Genomic DNA, 22,925 nt, shown 5'->3' with positions numbered 1-22,925 from the left:
CCTCTGTCCGTCGGGCCTGTACTACGATTTCTCTCTCTTTCTCGGTTTAACTGGATCACTCTCTGATGCCTGTAAGTACAAGCCACTATGTAATAAACTGTCATTGACATCCATATTGTGGCTCTATTAGACAACCGTTACAGCTCAATGAAATCCCAGTTGAAAACGCTTACCTGGTCATCTCCATCTCCTCTCTCTGTTCGGCCGTGTACTACGTTTCTCTCTCTCTTCTCGGTTTAACTGGATCACTCTCTGATGCCTGTAAGTACAAGCACTATGTTAATAAACTGTCATTTGACATCCAATATTGTGGCTCTATTAGACACCGTTACAGCTCAATGAAATCCCAGTTGAAACGCTTACCTCGATCATCAATCCTCTCTCTGTTCGGCCTGTACTACGGTTTCTCTCTCTTTCTCCGGTTTAACTGGATCACTCTCTGATGCCTGTAAGTACAAGCACTATGTAATAACTGTCATTGACATCCATTGGTGGCTCTATTAGACACCGTTACAGCTCAATGAGAATCCCCAGTTGAAACGCTTACCTGGTCATCTCCATCTCCTCTCTCTGTTCGGCCTGTACTACGTTTTCTCTCTCTTTCTCGGTTTAATGGATCACTCTTCTGATGCCTGTAAGTACAACCACTATTAATAAACTGTCATTGACATCCATATTGTGGCTCTATTGACACCGTTACAGCTCAATGAAATCCCAGTTGAAACGCTTACCTGGTCATCTCCTCTCTCTGTTCGGCCTGTACTACGTTTCTCTCTCCTTTCTCGGTTTAACTGGATCACTCTCTGATGCCTGTAAGTACAAGCACTATGTAATAAACTGTCATTGACATCCATATTGTGGGCTCTATTAGACACCGTTACAGCTCAATGAAATCCCAGTTGAAAACCGCCTTACCTGGTCATCTCCATCTCTCTCTCTGTTCGGCCTGTACTACGTTTCTCTCTCTTTCTCGGTTTAACTGGATCACTCTCTGATGCCTGTAAGTACAAGCACTATGTAATAAACTGTCATTGACATCCATATTGTGGCTCTATTAGACACCGTTACAGCTCAATGAAATCCCAGTTGAAACGCTTACCTGGTCATCTCCATCTCCTCTCTCTGTTCGGCCTGTACTACGTTTCTCTCTCTTTCTCGGTTTAACTGGATCACTCTCTGATGCCTGTAAGTACAAGCACTATGTAATAAACTGTCATTGACATCCATATTGTGGCTCTATTAGACACCGTTACAGCTCAATGAAATCCCAGTTGAAACGCTTACCTGGTCATCTCCATCTCCTCTGTCCGTTCGGCCTGTACTACGTTTCTCTCTCTTTCTCGGTTTAACTGGATCACTCTCTGATGCCTGTAAGTACAAGCACTATGTAATAAACTGTCATTGACATCCATATTGTGGCTCTATTAGACACCGTTACAGCTCAATGAAATCCCAGTTGAAACGCTTACCTGGTCATCTCCTCTCTCTGTTCGGCCTGTACTACGTTTCTCTCTCTTTCTCGGTTTAACTGGATCACTCTCTGATGCCTGTAAGTACAAGCACTATGTAATAAACTGTCATTGACATCCATATTGTGGCTCTATTAGACACCGTTACAGCTCAATGAAATCCCAGTTGAAACGCTTACCTGGTCATCTCCATCTCCTCTCTCTGTTCGGCCTGTACTACGTTTCTCTCTCTTTCTCGGTTTAACTGGATCACTCTCTGATGCCTGTAAGTACAAGCACTATGTAATAAACTGTCATTGACATCCATATTGTGGCTCTATTAGACACCGTTACAGCTCAATGAAATCCCAGTTGAAACGCTTACCTGGTCATCTCCATCTCCTCTCTCGTTCGGCCTGTACTACGTTTCTCTCTCTTTCTCGGTTTAACTGGATCACTCTCTGATGCCTGTAAGTACAAGCACTATGTAATAAACTGTCATTGACACTCCATATTGTGGCTCTATTAGACACCGTTACAGCTTCAATGAAAATCCCAGTTTGAAACGCTTACCTGGTCATCTCCATCCCTCTCTCTGTTCGGCCTGTACTACGTTTCTCTCTTCTTTCTCGGTTTAACTGGATCACTCTCTGATGCCTGTAAGTACAAGCACTATGTAATAAACTGTCATTGACATCCATATTGTGGCTCTATTAGACAACCGTTACAGCTCAATGAAATCCCAGTTGAAACGCTTACGCTGGTCCATCTCCTCTCTCTGTTCGGCCTGTACTACGTTTCTCTCTCTTTCTCGGTTTAACTGGATCACTCTCTGGATGCCTGTAAGTACAAGCACTATGTAATAAACTGTCATTGACATCCATATTGGTGGCTCTATTAGACACCGTTACAGCTCAATGAAATCCCAGTTGAAACGCTTACCTCGTCATCTCCATCTCCTCTCTCTGTTCGGCCTGTACTACGTTTCTCTCTCTTTCTCGGGTTTTAACTGGAATCACTCTCTGATGCCTGTAAGTACAAGCACTATGTAATAAACTGTCATTGACATCCATTATTGTGGCTCTATTAGACACCGTTACAGCTCAATGAAATCCCCAGTTGAAACGCTTACCTGGTCATCTCCTCTCTCTCTGTTCGCCTGTACTACGTTTCTCTCCTCTTCTCGTTTAACTGGATCACTCTCTGATGCCTGTAAGTACAAGCCACTATGTAATAACACTGTCATTGACATCCATTATTGTGGCTCTATTAGACACAGTTATCAGCTCAATGAAATCCCAGTTGAAAACGCTTACCTGGTCATCTCCATCTCCTCTCTCCTGTTCGGCCTGTACTACGTTTCTCTCTCTTTCTCGGTTTAACTGGATCACTCTCTGACTGCCTGTAAGTACAACCACTATGTAATAAACTGTCATTGACATCCATATTGTGGCTCTATTAGACAACGTTACAGCTCAATGAAATCCAGTTGAAACGCTTACCTCGTCATCTCCTCTCTCTGTTCGGCCTGTACTACGTTTCTCTCTCTTTCTCGGTTTAACTGGATCACTCTCTGATGCCTGTATAGTACAAGCACTATGTAATAACTGTCATTGACATCCATATTGTGGCTCTATTAGACACCGTTACAGCTCAATGAAATCCCAGTTGAAACGCTTACACTGGTCATCTCCATCTCCTCTCTCCGTTTCGGCCTGTAACTACGTTTCTCTCTCTTTCTCGGTTTAACTGGATCACTCTCTGACGCCTGTAAGTACAACCAGCTATGTAATAAACTGTCATTGACATCCATATTGTGGCTCTATTAGACACCCGTTAGCAGCTCAATGAAATCCCAGTGAAACGCTACCTGGTCATCTCCATCTCTCTCTCTGTTCGGCCTGTACTAACGTTTCTCTCTCTCTTCTCGGTTTAACTGGATCACTCTCTGATAGCCCTGGTTAAAGTTACAAGCACTATGTAATAAACTGTCATTGACATTCCATATTGTGGCTCTATTAGACACCGTTACAGCTCATGAAATCCCAGTTGAAACGCTTACCTGGTCATCTCCTCTCTCTGTTCGGCCTGTACTACGTTTCTCTCTCTTTCTCGGTTTAACTGGATCACTCTCTGATGCCTGTAAGTACAAGCACTATGTAATAAACTGTCATTGACATCCATATTGTGGCTCTATTAGACACCGTTACAGCTCAATGAAATCCCAGTTGAAACGCTTACCTGGTCATCTCCATCTCCTCTCTCTGTTCGGCCTGTACTACGTTTCTCTCTCTTTCTCGGTTTAACTGGATCACTCTCTGATGCCTGTAAGTACAAGCACTATGTAATAAACTGTCATTGACATCCATATTGTGGCTCTATTAGACACCGTTACAGCTCAATGAAATCCCAGTTGAAACGCTTACCTCGTCATCTCCTCTCTCTGTTCGGCCTGTACTACGTTTCTCTCTCTTTCTCGGTTTAACTGGATCACTCTCTGATGCCTGTAAGTACAAGCACTATGTAATAAACTGTCATTGACATCCATATTGTGGCTCTATTAGACACCGTTACAGCTCAATGAAATCCCAGTTGAAACGCTTACCTGGTCATCTCCATCTCCTCTCTCTGTTCGGCCTGTACTACGTTTCTCTCTCTTTCTCGGTTTAACTGGATCACTCTCTGATGCCTGTAAGTACAAGCACTATGTAATAAACTGTCATTGACATCCATATTGTGGCTCTATTAGACACCGTTACAGCTCAATGAAATCCCAGTTGAAACGCTTACCTGGTCATCTCCTCTCTCTGTTCGGCCTGTACTACGTTTCTCTCTCTTTCTCGGTTTAACTGGATCACTCTCTGATGCCTGTAAGTACAAGCACTATGTAATAAACTGTCATTGACATCCATATTGTGGCTCTATTAGACACCGTTACAGCTCAATGAAATCCCAGTTGAAACGCTTACCTGTCATCATCTCCTCTCTCTGTTCGGCCTGTACTACGTTTCTCTCTCTTTCTCGGTTTAACTGGATCACTCTCTGATGCCTGTAAGTACAAGCACTATGTAATAAACTGTCATTGACATCCATATTGTGGCTCTATTAGACACCGTTACAGCTCAATGAAATCCCAGTTGAAACGCTTACCTGGTCATCTCCTCTCTCTGTTCGGCCTGTACTACGTTTCTCTCTCTTTCTCGGTTTAACTGGATCACTCTCTGATGCCTGTAAGTACAAGCACTATGTAATAAACTGTCATTGACATCCATATTGTGGCTCTATTAGACACCGTTACAGCTCAATGAAATCCCAGTTGAAACGCTTACCTGGTCATCTCCATCTCTCTCTCCGTTCGGCCTGTACTACGTTTCTCTCTCTTTCTCGGTTTAACTGGATCACTCTCTGATGCCTGTAAGTACAAGCACTATGTAATAAACTGTCATTGACATCCATATTGTGGCTCTATTAGACACCGTTACAGCTCAATGAAATCCCAGTTGAAACGCTTACCTGGTCATCTCCTCTCTCTGTTCGGCCTGTACTACGTTTCTCTCTCTTTCTCGGTTTAACTGGATCACTCTCTGATGCCTGTAAGTACAAGCACTATGTAATAAACTGTCATTGACATCCATATTGTGGCTCTATTAGACACCGTTACAGCTCAATGAAATCCCAGTTGAAACGCTTACCTGGTCATCTCCTCTCTCTGTTCGGCCTGTACTACGTTTCTCTCTCTTTCTCGGTTTAACTGGATCACTCTCTGATGCCTGTAAGTACAAGCACTATGTAATAAACTGTCATTGACATCCATATTGTGGCTCTATTAGACACCGTTACAGCTCAATGAAATCCCAGTTGAAACGCTTACCTGGTCATCTCCATCTCCTCTCTGTTCGGCCTGTACTACGTTTCTCTCTCTTTCTCGGTTTAACTGGATCACTCTCTGATGCCTGTAAGTACAAGCACTATGTAATAAACTGTCATTGACATCCATATTGTGGCTCTATTAGACACCGTTACAGCTCAATGAAATCCCAGTTGAAACGCTTACCTCGTCATCTCCTCTCTCTGTTCGGCCTGTACTACGTTTCTCTCTCTTTCTCGGTTTAACTGGATCACTCTCTGATGCCTGTAAGTACAAGCACTATGTAATAAACTGTCATTGACATCCATATTGTGGCTCTATTAGACACCGTTACAGCTCAATGAAATCCCAGTTGAAACGCTTACCTGGTCATCTCCATCTCTCTGTCCGTTCGGCCTGTACTACGTTTCTCTCTCTTTCTCGGTTTAACTGGATCACTCTCTGATGCCTGTAAGTACAAGCACTATGTAATAAACTGTCATTGACATCCATATTGTGGCTCTATTAGACACCGTTACAGCTCAATGAAATCCCAGTTGAAACGCTTACCTGGTCATCTCCATCTCCTCTCTCTGTTCGGCCTGTACTACGTTTCTCTCTCTTTCTCGGTTTAACTGGATCACTCTCTGATGCCTGTAAGTACAAGCACTATGTAATAAACTGTCATTGACATCCATATTGTGGCTCTATTAGACACCGTTACAGCTCAATGAAATCCCAGTTGAAACGCTTACCTCGTCATCTCCTCTCTCTGTTCGGCCTGTACTACGTTTCTCTCTCTTTCTCGGTTTAACTGGATCACTCTCTGATGCCTGTAAGTACAAGCACTATGTAATAAACTGTCATTGACATCCATATTGTGGCTCTATTAGACACCGTTACAGCTCAATGAAATCCCAGTTGAAACGCTTACCTGGTCATCTCCATCTCCTCTCTCTGTTCGGCCTGTACTACGTTTCTCTCTCTTTCTCGGTTTAACTGGATCACTCTCTGATGCCTGTAAGTTACAAGCACTATGTAATAAACTGTCATTGACATCCATATTGTGGCTCTATTTAGACACCGTTACAGCTCAATGAAATCCCAGTTGAACGCTTACCTGGTCATCTCCTCTCTCTGTCCGTTCGGCCTGTACTACGTTTCTCTCTCTTTCTCGGTTTAACTGGATCACTCTCTGATGCCTGTAAGTACAAGCACTATGTAATAAACTGTCATTGACATCCATATTGTGGCTCTATTAGACACCGTTACAGCTCAATGAAATCCCAGTTGAAACGCTTACCTGGTCATCTCCATCTCCTCTGTCCGTTCGGCCTGTACTACGTTTCTCTCTCTTTCTCGGTTTAACTGGATCACTCTCTGATGCCTGTAAGTACAAGCACTATGTAATAAACTGTCATTGACATCCATATTGTGGCTCTATTAGACACCGTTACAGCTCAATGAAATCCCAGTTGAAACGCTTACCTGGTCATCTCCATCTCCTCTGTTCCGTTCGGCCTGTACTACGTTTCTCTCTCTTTCTCGGTTTAACTGGATCACTCTCTGATGCCTGTAAGTACAACCACTATGTAATAAACTGTCATTGACATCCATTTGTGGCTCTATTAGACACCGTTACAGCTCAATGAAATCCCAGTTGAAACGCTTACCTGGTCATCTCCTCTCTCTGTTCGGCCTGTACTACGTTTCTCTCTCTTTCTCGGTTTAACTGGATCACTCTCTGATGCCTGTAAGTACAAGCACTATGTAATAAACTGTCATTGACATCCATATTGTGGCTCTATTAGACACCGTTACAGCTCAATGAAATCCCAGTTGAAACGCTTACCTCGTCATCTCCTCTCTCTGTTCGGCCTGTACTACGTTTCTCTCTCTTTCTCGGTTTAACTGGATCACTCTCTGATGCCTGTAAGTACAAGCACTATGTAATAAACTGTCATTGACATCCATATTGTGGCTCTATTAGACACCGTTACAGCTCAATGAAATCCCAGTTGAAACGCTTACCTGGTCATCTCCATCTCCTCTCTCTGTTCGGCCTGTACTACGTTTCTCTCTCTTTCTCGGTTTAACTGGATCACTCTCTGATGCCTGTAAGTACAAGCACTATGTAATAAACTGTCATTGACATCCATATTGTGGCTCTATTAGACACCGTTACAGCTCAATGAAATCCCAGTTGAAACGCTTACCTGGTCATCTCCATCTCCTCTCTCTGTTCGGCCTGTACTACGTTTCTCTCTCTTTCTCGGTTTAACTGGATCACTCTCTGATGCCTGTAAGTACAAGCACTATGTAATAAACTGTCATTGACATCCATATTGTGGCTCTATTAGACACCGTTACAGCTCAATGAAATCCCAGTTGAAACGCTTACCTGGTCATCTCCTCTCTCTGTTCGGCCTGTACTACGTTTCTCTCTCTTTCTCGGTTTAACTGGATCACTCTCTGATGCCTGTAAGTACAAGCACTATGTAATAAACTGTCATTGACATCCATATTGTGGCTCTATTAGACACCGTTACAGCTCAATGAAATCCCAGTTGAAACGCTTACCTGGTCATCTCCATCTCTCTCCGTTCGGCCTGTACTACGTTTCTCTCTCTTTCTCGGTTTAACTGGATCACTCTCTGATGCCTGTAAGTACAAGCACTATGTAATAAACTGTCATTGACATCCATATTGTGGCTCTATTAGACAACGTTACAGCTCAATGAAATCCCAGTTGAAACGCTTACCTCGTCATCTCTCTCTCTGTTCGGCCTGTACTACGTTTCTCTCTCTTTCTCGGTTTAACTGGATCACTCTCTGATGCCTGTAAGTACAAGCACTATGTAATAAACTGTCATTGACATCCATATTGTGGCTCTATTAGACACCGTTACAGCTCAATGAAATCCCAGTTGAAACGCTTACCTGGTCATCTCCTCTCTCTGTTCGGCCTGTACTACGTTTCTCTCTCTTTCTCGGTTTAACTGGATCACTCTCTGATGCCTGTAAGTACAAGCACTATGTAATAAACTGTCATTGACATCCATATTGTGGCTCTATTAGACACCGTTACAGCTCAATGAAATCCCAGTTGAAACGCTTACCTGGTCATCTCCTCTCTCTGTTCGGCCTGTACTACGTTTCTCTCTCTTTCTCGGTTTAACTGGATCACTCTCTGATGCCTGTAAGTACAAGCACTATGTAATAAACTGTCATTGACATCCATATTGTGGCTCTATTAGACACCGTTACAGCTCAATGAAATCCCAGTTGAAACGCTTACCTGGTCATCTCCATCTCCTCTCTCTGTTCGGCCTGTACTACGTTTCTCTCTCTTTCTCGGTTTAACTGGATCACTCTCTGATGCCTGTAAGTACAAGCACTATGTAATAAACTGTCATTGACATCCATATTGTGGCTCTATTAGACACCGTTACAGCTCAATGAAATCCCAGTTGAAACGCTTACCTGGTCATCTCCTCTCTCTGTTCGGCCTGTACTACGTTTCTCTCTCTTTCTCGGTTTAACTGGATCACTCTCTGATGCCTGTAAGTACAAGCACTATGTAATAAACTGTCATTGACATCCATATTGTGGCTCTATTAGACACCGTTACAGCTCAATGAAATCCCAGTTGAAACGCTTACCTGGTCATCTCCATCTCCTCTCTCTGTTCGGCCTGTACTACGTTTCTCTCTCTTTCTCGGTTTAACTGGATCACTCTCTGATGCCTGTAAGTACAAGCACTATGTAATAAACTGTCATTGACATCCATATTGTGGCTCTATTAGACACCGTTACAGCTCAATGAAATCCCAGTTGAAACGCTTACCTGGTCATCTCCATCTCTCTCTGTTCGGCCTGTACTACGTTTCTCTCTCTTTCTCGGTTTAACTGGATCACTCTCTGATGCCTGTAAGTACAAGCACTATGTAATAAACTGTCATTGACATCCATATTGTGGCTCTATTAGACACCGTTACAGCTCAATGAAATCCCAGTTGAAACGCTTACCCTCGTCATCTCCTCTCTCTGTTCGGCCTGTACTACGTTTCTCTCTCTTTCTCGGTTTAACTGGATCACTCTCTGATGCCTGTAAGTACAAGCACTATGTAATAAACTGTCATTGACATCCATATTGTGGCTCTATTAGACACCGTTACAGCTCAATGAAATCCCAGTTGAAACGCTTACCTGGTCATCTCATCTCCTCTCTCTGTTCGGCCTGTACTACGTTTCTCTCTCTTTCTCGGTTTAACTGGATCACTCTCTGATGCCTGTAAGTACAAGCACTATGTAATAAACTGTCATTGACATCCATATTGTGGCTCTATTAGACACCGTTACAGCTCAATGAAATCCCAGTTGAAACGCTTACCTGGTCATCTCCTCTCTCTGTTCGGCCTGTACTACGTTTCTCTCTCTTTCTCGGTTTAACTGGATCACTCTCTGATGCCTGTAAGTACAAGCACTATGTAATAAACTGTCATTGACATCCATATTGTGGCTCTATTAGACACCGTTACAGCTCAATGAAATCCCAGTTGAAACGCTTACCTGGTCATCTCCTCTCTCTGTTCGGCCTGTACTACGTTTCTCTCTCTTTCTCGGTTTAACTGGATCACTCTCTGATGCCTGTAAGTACAAGCACTATGTAATAAACTGTCATTGACATCCATATTGTGGCTCTATTAGACACCGTTACAGCTCAATGAAATCCCAGTTGAAACGCTTACCTCTCATCTCCTCTCTCTGTTCGGCCTGTACTACGTTTCTCTCTCTTTCTCGGTTTAACTGGATCACTCTCTGATGCCTGTAAGTACAAGCACTATGTAATAAACTGTCATTGACATCCATATTGTGGCTCTATTAGACACCGTTACAGCTCAATGAAATCCCAGTTGAAACGCTTACCTCGTCATCTCCTCTCTCTGTTCGGCCTGTACTACGTTTCTCTCTCTTTCTCGGTTTAACTGGATCACTCTCTGATGCCTGTAAGTACAAGCACTATGTAATAAACTGTCATTGACATCCATATTGTGGCTCTATTAGACACCGTTACAGCTCAATGAAATCCCAGTTGAAACGCTTACCTGGTCATCTCCATCTCCTCTCTCTGTTCGGCCTGTACTACGTTTCTCTCTCTTTCTCGGTTTAACTGGATCACTCTCTGATGCCTGTAAGTACAACCACTAATGTAATAAACTGTCATTGACATCCATATTGTGGCTCTATTAGACAACGTACAGCTCAATGAAATCCCAGTTGAAACGCTTACCCTGTCATCCCTCTCTTCCGTATCGACCTGTACTACGTTTCTCTCTTCTTTCCTCGTTTAACTGATCACTCTCTGATGCCTGTAAGTACAAGCACTATGTAATAACTGTCATTGACACCATATGTGGCTCTATTAGACCACAGTTACAGCTCATAGAAATCCCAGTTGAAACGCTACCTGGTCATCTCCATCTCTCTCTCGTTCGGCCTGTACTACGTTTCTCTCTCTTTCTCTGGTTTAACTGGATCACTCTCCTGAGCCTGTAAGGTACAAGCACTATGTAATAAACTGTCATTGACATCCATATTGTGGCTCTATTAGAACACCGTTACAGCTCAATGAACTCCCAGTTGAAACGCTTACCTGGTCATCTCCATCTCCTCTCCTGTTCGGGACCTGTACTACGATTTCTCTCTCTTTCTCGGTTTAACTGGATCACTCTCTGATGCCTGTAAGTACAAGCACTATGTAATAAACTGTCATTGACATCCATATTGTGGCTCTATTAGACACCGTTACAGCTCAATGAAATCCCAGTTGAAACGCTTACCTGGTCATCTCCTCTCTCTGTTCGGCCTGTACTACGTTTCTCTCTCTTTCTCGGTTTAACTGGATCACTCTCTGATGCCTGTAAGTACAAGCACTATGTAATAAACTGTCATTGACATCCATATTGTGGCTCTATTAGACACCGTTACAGCTCAATGAAATCCCAGTTGAAACGCTTACCTGGTCATCTCCATCTCCTCTCTCTGTTCGGCCTGTACTACGTTTCTCTCTCTTTCTCGGTTTAACTGGATCACTCTCTGATGCCTGTAAGTACAAGCACTATGTAATAAACTGTCATTGACATCCATATTGTGGCTCTATTAGACACCGTTACAGCTCAATGAAATCCCAGTTGAAACGCTTACCTGGTCATCTCCTCTCTCTGTTCGGCCTGTACTACGTTTCTCTCTCTTTCTCGGTTTAACTGGATCACTCTCTGATGCCTGTAAGTACAAGCACTATGTAATAAACTGTCATTGACATCCATATTGTGGCTCTATTAGACACCGTTACAGCTCAATGAAATCCCAGTTGAAACGCTTACCTCGTCATCTCCTCTCTCTGTTCGGCCTGTACTACGTTTCTCTCTCTTTCTCGGTTTAACTGGATCACTCTCTGATGCCTGTAAGTACAAGCACTATGTAATAAACTGTCATTGACATCCATATTGTGGCTCTATTAGACACCGTTACAGCTCAATGAAATCCCAGTTGAAACGCTTACCTGGTCATCTCCATCTCCTCTCTCTGTTCGGCCTGTACTACGTTTCTCTCTCTTTCTCGGTTTAACTGGATCACTCTCTGATGCCTGTAAGTACAAGCACTATGTAATAAACTGTCATTGACATCCATATTGTGGCTCTATTAGACACCGTTACAGCTCAATGAAATCCCAGTTGAAACGCTTACCTGGTCATCTCCTCTCTCTGTTCGGCCTGTACTACGTTTCTCTCTCTTTCTCGGTTTAACTGGATCACTCTCTGATGCCTGTAAGTACAAGCACTATGTAATAAACTGTCATTGACATCCATATTGTGGCTCTATTAGACACCGTTACAGCTCAATGAAATCCCAGTTGAAACGCTTACCTCGTCATCTCCTCTCTCTGTTCGGCCTGTACTACGTTTCTCTCTCTTTCTCGGTTTAACTGGATCACTCTCTGATGCCTGTAAGTACAAGCACTATGTAATAAACTGTCATTGACATCCATATTGTGGCTCTATTAGACACCGTTACAGCTCAATGAAATCCCAGTTGAAACGCTTACCTGGTCATCTCCATCTCCTCTCTCTGTTCGGCCTGTACTACGTTTCTCTCTCTTTCTCGGTTTAACTGGATCACTCTCTGATGCCTGTAAGTACAAGCACTATGTAATAAACTGTCATTGACATCCATATTGTGGCTCTATTAGACACCGTTACAGCTCAATGAAATCCCAGTTGAAACGCTTACCTGGTCATCTCCTCTCTCTGTTCGGCCTGTACTACGTTTCTCTCTCTTTCTCGGTTTAACTGGATCACTCTCTGATGCCTGTAAGTACAAGCACTATGTAATAAACTGTCATTGACATCCATATTGTGGCTCTATTAGACACCGTTACAGCTCAATGAAATCCCAGTTGAAACGCTTACCTGGTCATCTCCTCTCTCTGTTCGGCCTGTACTACGTTTCTCTCTCTTTCTCGGTTTAACTGGATCACTCTCTGATGCCTGTAAGTACAAGCACTATGTAATAAACTGTCATTGACATCCATATTGTGGCTCTATTAGACACCGTTACAGCTCAATGAAATCCCAGTTGAAACGCTTACCTGGTCATCTCCATCTCCTCTCTCTGTTCGGCCTGTACTACGTTTCTCTCTCTTTCTCGGTTTAACTGGATCACTCTCTGATGCCTGTAAGTACAAGCACTATGTAATAAACTGTCATTGACATCCATATTGTGGCTCTATTAGACACCGTTACAGCTCAATGAAATCCCAGTTCACCTGGTCATCTCCTCTCTCTGTTCGGCCTGTACTACGTTTCTCTCTCTTTCTCGGTTTAACTGGATCACTCTCTGATGCCTGTAAGTACAAGCACTATGTAATAAACTGTCATTGACATCCATATTGTGGCTCTATTAGACACCGTTACAGCTCAATGAAATCCCAGTTGAAACGCTTACCTGGTCATCTCCTCTCTCTGTTCGGCCTGTACTACGTTTCTCTCTCTTTCTCGGTTTAACTGGATCACTCTCTGATGCCTGTAAGTACAAGCACTATGTAATAAACTGTCATTGACATCCATATTGTGGCTCTATTAGACACCGTTACAGCTCAATGAAATCCCAGTTGAAACGCTTACCTGGTCATCTCCTCTCTCTGTTCGGCCTGTACTACGTTTCTCTCTCTTTCTCGGTTTAACTGGATCACTCTCTGATGCCTGTAAGTACAAGCACTATGTAATAAACTGTCATTGACATCCATATTGTGGCTCTATTAGACACCGTTACAGCTCAATGAAATCCCAGTTGAAACGCTTACCTGGTCATCTCCATCTCCTCTCTCTGTTCGGCCTGTACTACGTTTCTCTCTCTTTCTCGGTTTAACTGGATCACTCTCTGATGCCTGTAAGTACAAGCACTATGTAATAAACTGTCATTGACATCCATATTGTGGCTCTATTAGACACCGTTACAGCTCAATGAAATCCCAGTTGAAACGCTTACCTGGTCATCTCCTCTCTCTGTTCGGCCTGTACTACGTTTCTCTCTCTTTCTCGGTTTAACTGGATCACTCTCTGATGCCTGTAAGTACAAGCACTATGTAATAAACTGTCATTGACATCCATATTGTGGCTCTATTAGACACCGTTACAGCTCAATGAAATCCCAGTTGAAACGCTTACCTGGTCATCTCATCTCCTCTCTCTGTTCGGCCTGTACTACGTTTCTCTCTCTTTCTCGGTTTAACTGGATCACTCTCTGATGCCTGTAAGTACAAGCACTATGTAATAAACTGTCATTGACATCCATATTGTGGCTCTATTAGACACCGTTACAGCTCAATGAAATCCCAGTTGAAACGCTTACCTGGTCATCTCCATCTCCTCTCTCTGTTCGGCCTGTACTACGTTTCTCTCTCTTTCTCGGTTTAACTGGATCACTCTCTGATGCCTGTAAGTACAAGCACTATGTAATAAACTGTCATTGACATCCATATTGTGGCTCTATTAGACACCGTTACAGCTCAATGAAATCCCAGTTGAAACGCTTACCTGGTCATCTCCATCTCCTCTCTCTGTTCGGCCTGTACTACGTTTCTCTCTCTTTCTCGGTTTAACTGGATCACTCTCTGATGCCTGTAAGTACAAGCACTATGTAATAAACTGTCATTGACATCCATATTGTGGCTCTATTAGACACCGTTACAGCTCAATGAAATCCCAGTTGAAACGCTTACCTGGTCATCTCCTCTCTCTGTTCGGCCTGTACTACGTTTCTCTCTCTTTCTCGGTTTAACTGGATCACTCTCTGATGCCTGTAAGTACAAGCACTATGTAATAAACTGTCATTGACATCCATATTGTGGCTCTATTAGACACCGTTACAGCTCAATGAAATCCCAGTTGAAACGCTTACCTGGTCATCTCCTCTCTCTGTTCGGCCTGTACTACGTTTCTCTCTCTTTCTCGGTTTAACTGGATCACTCTCTGATGCCTGTAAGTACAAGCACTATGTAATAAACTGTCATTGACATCCATATTGTGGCTCTATTAGACACCGTTACAGCTCAATGAAATCCCAGTTGAAACGCTTACCTCTCATCTCCTCTCTCTGTTCGGCCTGTACTACGTTTCTCTCTCTTTCTCGGTTTAACTGGATCACTCTCTGATGCCTGTAAGTACAAGCACTATGTAATAAACTGTCATTGACATCCATATTGTGGCTCTATTAGACACCGTTACAGCTCAATGAAATCCCAGTTGAAACGCTTACCTGGTCATCTCCTCTCTCTGTTCGGCCTGTACTACGTTTCTCTCTCTTTCTCGGTTTAACTGGATCACTCTCTGATGCCTGTAAGTACAAGCACTATGTAATAAACTGTCATTGACATCCATATTGTGGCTCTATTAGACACCGTTACAGCTCAATGAAATCCCAGTTGAAACGCTTACCTGGTCATCTCCTCTCTCTGTTCGGCCTGTACTACGTTTCTCTCTCTTTCTCGGTTTAACTGGATCACTCTCTGATGCCTGTAAGTACAAGCACTATGTAATAAACTGTCATTGACATCCATATTGTGGCTCTATTAGACACCGTTACAGCTCAATGAAATCCCAGTTGAAACGCTTACCTGGTCATCTCCATCTCCTCTCTCTGTTCGGCCTGTACTACGTTTCTCTCTCTTTCTCGGTTTAACTGGATCACTCTCTGATGCCTGTAAGTACAAGCACTATGTAATAAACTGTCATTGACATCCATATTGTGGCTCTATTAGACACCGTTACAGCTCAATGAAATCCCAGTTGAAACGCTTACCTGGTCATCTCTCCTCTCTCTGTTCGGCCTGTACTACGTTTCTCTCTCTTTCTCGGTTTAACTGGATCACTCTCTGATGCCTGTAAGTACAAGCACTATGTAATAAACTGTCATTGACATCCATATTGTGGCTCTATTAGACACCGTTACAGCTCAATGAAATCCCAGTTGAAACGCTTACCTGGTCATCTCCTCTCTCTGTTCGGCCTGTACTACGTTTCTCTCTCTTTCTCGGTTTAACTGGATCACTCTCTGATGCCTGTAAGTACAAGCACTATGTAATAAACTGTCATTGACATCCATATTGTGGCTCTATTAGACACCGTTACAGCTCAATGAAATCCCAGTTGAAACGCTTACCTGGTCATCTCCATCTCCTCTCTCTGTTCGGCCTGTACTACGTTTCTCTCTCTTTCTCGGTTTAACTGGATCACTCTCTGATGCCTGTAAGTACAAGCACTATGTAATAAACTGTCATTGACATCCATATTGTGGCTCTATTAGACACCGTTACAGCTCAATGAAATCCCAGTTGAAACGCTTACCTGGTCATCTCCATCTCTCTCTGTTCGGCCTGTACTACGTTTCTCTCTCTTTCTCGGTTTAACTGGATCACTCTCTGATGCCTGTAAGTACAAGCACTATGTAATAAACTGTCATTGACATCCATATTGTGGCTCTATTAGACACCGTTACAGCTCAATGAAATCCCAGTTGAAACGCTTACCTGGTCATCTCCTCTCTCTGTTCGGCCTGTACTACGTTTCTCTCTCTTTCTCGGTTTAACTGGATCACTCTCTGATGCCTGTAAGTACAAGCACTATGTAATAAACTGTCATTGACATCCATATTGTGGCTCTATTAGACACCGTTACAGCTCAATGAAATCCCAGTTGAAACGCTTACCTGGTCATCTCATCTCTCTCTGTTCGGCCTGTACTACGTTTCTCTCTCTTTCTCGGTTTAACTGGATCACTCTCTGATGCCTGTAAGTACAAGCACTATGTAATAAACTGTCATTGACATCCATATTGTGGCTCTATTAGACACCGTTACAGCTCAATGAAATCCCAGTTGAAACGCTTACCTGGTCATCTCCTCTCTCTGTTCGGCCTGTACTACGTTTCTCTCTCTTTCTCGGTTTAACTGGATCACTCTCTGATGCCTGTAAGTACAAGCACTATGTAATAAACTGTCATTGACATCCATATTGTGGCTCTATTAGACACCGTTACAGCTCAATGAAATCCCAGTTGAAACGCTTACCTGGTCATCTCCATCTCCTCTCTCTGTTCGGCCTGTACTACGTTTCTCTCTCTTTCTCGGTTTAACTGGATCACTCTCTGATGCCTGTAAGTACAAGCACTATGTAATAAACTGTCATTGACATCCATATTGTGGCTCTATTAGACACCGTTACAGCTCAATGAAATCCCAGTTGAAACGCTTACCTGGTCATCTCCTCTCTCTGTTCGGCCTGTACTACGTTTCTCTCTCTTTCTCGGTTTAACTGGATCACTCTCTGATGCCTGTAAGTACAAGCACTATGTAATAAACTGTCATTGACATCCATATTGTGGCTCTATTAGACACCGTTACAGCTCAATGAAATCCCAGTTGAAACGCTTACCTGGTCATCTCCATCTCTCTCTGTTCGGCCTGTACTACGTTTCTCTCTCTTTCTCGGTTTAACTGGATCACTCTCTGATGCCTGTAAGTACAAGCACTATGTAATAAACTGTCATTGACATCCATATTGTGGCTCTATTAGACACCGTTACAGCTCAATGAAATCCCAGTTGAAACGCTTACCTGGTCATCTCCTCTCTCTGTTCGGCCTGTACTACGTTTCTCTCTCTTTCTCGGTTTAACTGGATCACTCTCTGATGCCTGTAAGTACAAGCACTATGTAATAAACTGTCATTGACATCCATATTGTGGCTCTATTAGACACCGTTACAGCTCAATGAAATCCCAGTTGAAACGCTTACCTCGTCATCTCCTCTCTCTGTTCGGCCTGTACTACGTTTCTCTCTCTTTCTCGGTTTAACTGGATCACTCTCTGATGCCTGTAAGTACAAGCACTATGTAATAAACTGTCATTGACATCCATATTGTGGCTCTATTAGACACCGTTACAGCTCAATGAAATCCCAGTTGAAACGCTTACCTGGTCATCTCATCTCCTCTCTCTGTTCGGCCTGTACTACGTTTCTCTCTCTTTCTCGGTTTAACTGGATCACTCTCTGATGCCTGTAAGTACAAGCACTATGTAATAAACTGTCATTGACATCCATATTGTGGCTCTATTAGACACCGTTACAGCTCAATGAAATCCCAGTTGAAACGCTTACCTGGTCATCTCCTCTCTCTGTTCGGCCTGTACTACGTTTCTCTCTCTTTCTCGGTTTAACTGGATCACTCTCTGATGCCTGTAAGTACAAGCACTATGTAATAAACTGTCATTGACATCCATATTGTGGCTCTATTAGACACCGTTACAGCTCAATGAAATCCCAGTTGAAACGCTTACCTGGTCATCTCCATCTCCTCTGTTCGGCCTGTACTACGTTTCTCTCTCTTTCTCGGTTTAACTGGATCACTCTCTGATGCCTGTAAGTACAAGCACTATGTAATAAACTGTCATTGACATCCATATTGTGGCTCTATTAGACACCGTTACAGCTCAATGAAATCCCAGTTGAAACGCTTACCTGGTCATCTCCATCTCCTCTCTCTGTTCGGCCTGTACTACGTTTCTCTCTCTTTCTCGGTTTAACTGGATCACTCTCTGATGCCTGTAAGTACAAGCACTATGTAATAAACTGTCATTGACATCCATATTGTGGCTCTATTAGACACCGTTACAGCTCAATGAAATCCCAGTTGAAACGCTTACCTGGTCATCTCCTCTCTCTGTTCGGCCTGTACTACGTTTCTCTCTCTTTCTCGGTTTAACTGGATCACTCTCTGATGCCTGTAAGTACAAGCACTATGTAATAAACTGTCATTGACATCCATATTGTGGCTCTATTAGACACCGTTACAGCTCAATGAAATCCCAGTTGAAACGCTTACCTGGTCATCTCCATCTCCTCTCTCGTTCGGCCTGTACTACGTTTCTCTCTCTTTCTCGGTTTAACTGGATCACTCTCTGATGCCTGTAAGTACAAGCACTATGTAATAAACTGTCATTGACATCCATATTGTGGCTCTATTAGACACCGTTACAGCTCAATGAAATCCCAGTTGAAACGCTTACCTGGTCATCTCCTCTCTCTGTTCGGCCTGTACTACGTTTCTCTCTCTTTCTCGGTTTAACTGGATCACTCTCTGATGCCTGTAAGTACAAGCACTATGTAATAAACTGTCATTGACATCCATATTGTGGCTCTATTAGACACCGTTACAGCTCAATGAAATCCCAGTTGAAACGCTTACCTGGTCATCTCCATCTCCTCTCTCTGTTCGGCCTGTACTACGTTTCTCTCTCTTTCTCGGTTTAACTGGATCACTCTCTGATGCCTGTAAGTACAAGCACTATGTAATAAACTGTCATTGACATCCATATTGTGGCTCTATTAGACACCGTTACAGCTCAATGAAATCCCAGTTGAAACGCTTACCTGGTCATCTCCATCTCCTCTCTCTGTTCGGCCTGTACTACGTTTCTCTCTCTTTCTCGGTTTAACTGGATCACTCTCTGATGCCTGTAAGTACAAGCACTATGTAATAAACTGTCATTGACATCCATATTGTGGCTCTATTAGACACCGTTACAGCTCAATGAAATCCCAGTTGAAACGCTTACCTGGTCATCTCCATCTCCTCTCTCGTTCGGCCTGTACTACGTTTCTCTCTCTTTCTCGTTTAACTGGATCACTCTCTGATGCCTGTAAGTACAAGCACTATGTAATAAACTGTCATTGACATCCATATTGTGGCTCTATTAGACACCGTTACAGCTCAATGAAATCCCAGTTGAAACGCTTACCTGGTCATCTCCTCTCTCTGTCGGCCTGTACTACGTTTCTCTCTCTTTCTCGGTTTAACTGGATCACTCTCTGACGCCTGTAAGTACAAGCACTATGTAATAACTGTCATTGACATCCATATTGTGGCTCTATTAGACACCGTTACAGCTCAATGAAATCCCAGTTTGAAACGCTTACCTGGTCATCTCCATCTCCTCTCTCTGTTCGGCCTGTACTACGTTTCTCTCTTCTTTCTCGGGTTTAACTTGGATCACTCTCTGATGCCTGTAAGACAACCACTATGTAATAAACTGTCATTGACATCCCTATTGGGCTCTATTAGACAACGTTACAGCTCAATGAAATCCAGTTGAAACGCTTACCTCGTCATCTCCTCTCTCTGTTCGGCCTGTACTACGATTCTCTCTCTTCTCGGTTAACTGGATCACTCTCTGATGCCTGTAAGTACAAGCACTATGTAATAAACTGTCATTGACATCCATATTGTGGCTCTATTAGACACCGTTACAGCTCAATGAAATCCCAGTTGAAACGCTTACCTGGTCATCTCCATCTCCTCTCTCTGTCGGCCTGTACTACGTTTCTCTCTCTTTCTCGGTTTAACTGGATCACTCTCTGATGCCTGTAAGTACAAGCACTATGTAATAAACTGTCATTGACATCCATATTGTGGCTCTATTAGACACCGTTAGAGCTCAATGAAATCCCAGTTGAACGCTTACCTCGTCATCTCCTCTTTCTGTTCGGCCTGTACTACGTTTCTCTCTCTTTCTCGGTTTAACTGAATCACTCTCTGATGCCTGTAAGTACAAGCACTATGTAATAAACTGTCATTGACATCCATATTGTGGCTCTATTAGACAACGTTACAGCTCAATGAAATCCCAGTTGAAACGCTTACCTGGTCATCTCCTCTCTCTGTTCGGCCTGTACTACGTTTCTCTCTCTTTCTCGGTTTAACTGGATCACTCTCTGATGCCTGTAAGTACAAGCACTATGTAATAAACTGTCATTGACATCCATATTGTGGCTCTATTAGACAACGTTACAGCTCAATGAAATCCCAGTTGAAACGCTTACCTGGTCATCTCCTCTCTCTGTTCTGCCTGTACTACGTTTCTCTCTCTTTCTCGGTTTAACTGGATCACTCTCTGATGCCTGTAAGTACAAGCACTATGTAATAAACTGTCATTGACATCCATATTGTGGCTCTATTAGACAACGTTACAGCTCAATGAAATCCCAGTTGAAACGCTTACCTCGTCATCTCCTCTGTCCGTTCGGCCTGTACTACGTTTCTCTCTCTTTCTCAGTTTAACTGGATCACTCTCTGATGCCTGTAAGTACAAGCACTATGTAATAAACTGTCATTGACATCCATATTGTGGCTCTATTAGACAACGTTACAGCTCAATGAAATCCCAGTTGAAACGCTTACCTCGTCATCTCCTCTGTCCGTTCGGCCTGTACTACGTTTCTCTCTCTTTCTCAGTTTAACTGGATCACTCTCTGATGCCTGTAAGTACAAGCACTATGTAATAAACTGTCATTGACATCCATATTGTGGCTCTATTAGACACCGTTACAGCTCAATGAAATCCCAGTTGAAACGCTTACCTGGTCATCTCCTCTCTCTGTTCGGCCTGTACTACGTTTCTCTCTCTTTCTCGGTTTAACTGGATCACTCTCTGACGCCTGTAAGTACAAGCACTATGTAATAAACTGTCATTGACATCCATATTGTGGCTCTATTAGACACCGTTACAGCTCAATGAAATCCCAGTTGAAACGCTTACCTGGTCATCTCCATCTCCTCTCTCTGTTCGGCCTGTACTACGTTTCTCTCTCTTTCTCGGTTTAACTGGATCACTCTCTGATGCCTGTAAGTACAACCACTATGTAATAAACTGTCATTGACATCCATATTGTGGCTCTATTAGACAACGTTACAGCTCAATGAAATCCCAGTTGAAACGCTTACCTGGTCATCTCCTCTCTCTGTTCGGCCTGTACTACGTTTCTCTCTCTTTCTCGGTTTAACTGGATCACTCTCTGATGCCTGTAAGTACAAGCACTATGTAATAAACTGTCATTGACATCCATATTGTGGCTCTATTAGACACCGTTACAGCTCAATGAAATCCCAGTTGAAACGCTTACCTGGTCATCTCCATCTCCTCTCTCTGTTCGGCCTGTACTACGTTTCTCTCTCTTTCTCGGTTTAACTGGATCACTCTCTGATGCCTGTAAGTACAAGCACTATGTAATAAACTGTCATTGACATCCATATTGTGGCTCTATTAGACAACGTTACAGCTCAATGAAATCCCAGTTGAAACGCTTACCTCGTCATCTCCTCTCTCTGTTCGGCCTGTACTACGTTTCTCTCTCTTTCTCGGTTTAACTGGATCACTCTCTGATGCCTGTAAGTACAAGCACTATGTAATAAACTGTCATTGACATCCATATTGTGGCTCTATTAGACACCGTTAGAGCTCAATGAAATCCCAGTTGAAACGCTTACCTCGTCATCTCCATCTCCTCTCTCTGTTCGGCCTGTACTACGTTTCTCTCTCTTTCTCGGTTTAACTGGATCACTCTCTGATGCCTGTAAGTACAAGCACTATGTAATAAACTGTCATTGACATCCATATTGTGGCTCTATTAGACACCGTTACAGCTCAATGAAATCCCAGTTGAAACGCTTACCTCGTCATCTCCTCTCTCTGTTCGGCCTGTACTACGTTTCTCTCTCTTTCTCGGTTTAACTGGATCACTCTCTGATGCCTGTAAGTACAAGCACTATGTAATAAACTGTCATTGACATCCATATTGTGGCTCTATTAGACACCGTTACAGCTCAATGAAATCCCAGTTGAAACGCTTACCTGGTCATCTCCATCTCCTCTCTCTGTTCGGCCTGTACTACGTTTCTCTCTCTTTCTCGGTTTAACTGGATCACTCTCTGACGCCTGTAAGTACAAGCACTATGTAATAAACTGTCATTGACATCCATATTGTGGCTCTATTAGACACCGTTACAGCTCAATGAAATCCCAGTTGAAACGCTTACCTGGTCATCTCCTCTCTCTGTTCGGCCTGTACTACGTTTCTCTCTCTTTCTCGGTTTAACTGGATCACTCTCTGACGCCTGTAAGTACAAGCACTATGTAATAAACTGTCATTGACATCCATATTGTGGCTCTATTAGACACCGTTACAGCTCAATGAAATCCCAGTTGAAACGCTTACCTGGTCATCTCCATCTCCTCT

General features: G+C 43.1%; 1 long non-coding RNA gene across 2 annotated transcripts; it reads right to left on the bottom strand.

Annotated features, from left to right (window-relative positions):
* Nucleotides 1-20,234: 20,234 nt before the first annotated feature.
* Nucleotides 20,235-22,925, bottom strand: LOC113094178 (uncharacterized). 2 transcript variants are annotated; one of them, XR_003288000.1, is made up of 3 exons: nucleotides 22,905-22,925; nucleotides 20,375-20,452; nucleotides 20,235-20,274 (listed from the first exon to the last, which is right to left on the bottom strand). It is a non-coding gene; the product is annotated as an uncharacterized LOC113094178 (long non-coding RNA). The 2 variants fall into 2 exon arrangements; XR_003287999.1 differs by lacking the exon at nucleotides 22,905-22,925 and adding an exon at nucleotides 20,733-20,745.

Source organism: Carassius auratus, unplaced genomic scaffold (assembly GCF_003368295.1).
Source record: "Carassius auratus strain Wakin unplaced genomic scaffold, ASM336829v1 scaf_tig00215269, whole genome shotgun sequence".
In the NCBI taxonomy this organism is placed as follows: Eukaryota; Metazoa; Chordata; class Actinopteri; order Cypriniformes; family Cyprinidae; genus Carassius; species Carassius auratus.
This window is presented reverse-complemented; position numbering and strand designations above follow the sequence as displayed.